Below are 2500 nucleotides of genomic sequence, written 5' to 3'. Positions count from 1 at the left end.
TATTGTCGTCTTTGTTGTTATTATGGAATTGTATTTTTGCTATCGCTATTTTTGTTGACATTATCATTATCGTTACTGCTATATGTTATCATCGCCATCATGATTACTACCATTATCATTATCATTATCATTAACTGTCGTGACCTTGATTTCATCATCATCATCATTATCGGTATCTTTGTGTGTTTTATATCTCCATTATGCATACGTTATGATTCTATGATCGCCTGTGTGTTGTATGATCATTATCGCCATATTCATTATCATCATCATGCATGAGATATTATTATTCAGTGAGCGCCTGTATCATCATAACAATAATAAAACTTGCGCTCGTTTCCCCTCGTGCGCAACGCTGCCTTCACTTGTCCTCCATCAGCTGACGTCAAGACCAAGTTCCTGTCTCATCACCAGTAGTGTTTATCCTTCAATTTTTGCCTTTTTTGCCTTTATTTCTCTCCTCTCGGCGGCTACAATGACCTGCAGGCTTAGATAGCAGTAGAAGGTATATACATCTGGAAAGAGAAAGGGTGGAAATAGGGGTAAAGCGGGAAAATAAGGAAGAGAATGGAGGAAAAGAGGAAAGGGAGAGAGTCCACGTAGACAAGTGTTGTGTTGATCAGCTGTTTTTTTCCTGACAATATTTTGAGGGATTTTTATCGCTGTAGATGGTAAACCAATACTTAACGTTTACAGTAGTTGTGTCTTGATTAGTTGAGTTTATTTCACCAAGTTATATTACAAATAAGAATTAAAGTGTTCAAAAGTTTTCATCTGTCAAATGTGTTACGTGTTTTTGATGTTTTGTTTTCCTATGGTACGTCATGTTGCCTTCCGTTTCGTTTATTTCTTTATCGTATATTTATTCCTTTGCTCTATTCTGGTCTTTGCGTTGTTTAATTGAAGGTCTGAGGCATCATTAGAAGTAGGTTTACATGAATTAATTAGATGAAGGAACGAAATAAGGTGTATGTGTGACTATTGGTACATGAAAGTTCAATTTAGTGCCAAAACGGAATTTCAGAAAATAGACTTACTTCACTCGATAGATCAGGGAATTTTGGAAACTTTTTCTTCAATCACAAATGAACAGTTGGTAGATTATAATAGATTTCAGGTTGTGAAGCATTACATTGGAAAGTAACTGGAAGCATTTTATTAGCATGATTTTATTCATCCTTGGCCTCATATCACACATAGAATAAGTGTGTAAAAATCTTAAGCCAACTGAGCTAGTCCTCGGTGACTGATTTGGTGCTAGTGGAATTGGGTATCCATATCAGAGATCTAGAATACATGCCGATAGTATTAGCCATGAGATGAAGGGACTAGGGTTGAAGTCAGGTCCTGGTTACGTTTGTGCTTTGTTTATGTATGATTGAGTGTTAGAGCAGTGGGAAGCAAAGAGTGAAGGGAATCAGAGGCTGCGCTCGCGTAAACTGCTCAGTGCACAACTGTATGTCGCTGTTTCGTCAGTAACTGAAGTCTGTCATATCTCATTGGTGGATGATTTGCAGTTTTTAAAAGATTTATTAAGAAAGAGGCATACATGTTTGATAACAGGGATACTGATGATAATGGATTGCTTTTAATGTAACCTGTCTAGCCATATTTAATTGGTTACTTTGTGAATGTTCAAGTAAGAGTCCTGTGGCACATGCAAAGGCCATCCTTGGGGACCTCCTGTAAATATTGCCGATATTAGACAAATGGTTGGAAATACACCAAATGAATTGCTTTAAGAATATCCTAAGAACATCAGTCTTAGACTTTTTTTTTTTTTGTCTTGGAATTTCATATCAGTACAGAAGTGAACTTTTACAGTAATATTTTTCAGCATATATAGTAAATGTTGAGGTACCTCTAACTGATAGCACTATACAAGTACTGATAGACAGCTTTTGTCTGTTTACAGTAGACCATCTAAAGCAGTAAAATTATCCCTAATAATTTTGAAAAGCTTGAAGTAAGTCGGGGAAACTAGGGTAAGAGCAAACGCCATTCACTCATATTATCGTAGAGACTGACTCATTTGCAGTGTCTTGGGAGCTTGACCCCATATTCTTTTTGATGTGCAGTTACTGACTCTAAACCTCACATTTAGTCAAAAAGAAAAAAAAAAGGTGACTTGCTATATTCAGAAGAGAGAGAATATTTCATAGAAGTTAATAAGGAGGTTATGCTTATATTTCCCCAATCGACATAAACTTGGTTACAGGATTGAGATTGCCGCAGAGTTCATTGGTAATTTCACATTGAACAGAACATGAAATTGATAGGTTTTGATGAATACCAAAATGTATTTTATTATTGTGGCATAGTCAATGAATTTGTAAATGAATGAAAGCAAAAAAGAAAAAAAAGATATAAGACCAAGCTTTTATCTTCTGAAATGGCTATTTGTTTAGTGTCTAGTATAGCATAAGGTTAAGATTATTATCTGGGGCAAAGTCATATATAGCATAATATTTTATTTTTATTCTTCAGTGACCCTTAGTAT

The 2500-nt window shown here is 35.4% G+C and overlaps 1 protein-coding gene across 5 annotated transcripts in view; it reads left to right on the top strand.

Annotated features, from left to right (window-relative positions):
• Positions 1 to 369: 369 nt before the first annotated feature.
• The window catches only part of LOC113807321 (golgin subfamily B member 1), a 26474-nt gene continuing 24343 nt past the window's right edge, over positions 370 to 2500 (top strand). For all 5 annotated transcript variants that reach the window (XM_070118988.1, XM_070118986.1, XM_070118984.1 and 2 more), the window contains exon 1: positions 370 to 505. The gene's annotated coding sequence lies outside the window, so the exon portion shown is untranslated. The remainder of the gene's footprint in view (positions 506 to 2500) is intronic.

This window comes from Penaeus vannamei, chromosome 43, assembly GCF_042767895.1.
Source record: "Penaeus vannamei isolate JL-2024 chromosome 43, ASM4276789v1, whole genome shotgun sequence".
In the NCBI taxonomy this organism is placed as follows: Eukaryota; Metazoa; Arthropoda; class Malacostraca; order Decapoda; family Penaeidae; genus Penaeus; species Penaeus vannamei.
Note: the sequence above shows the minus strand (reverse complement) of the source record. Positions and strands in the feature narration are given on the sequence as shown.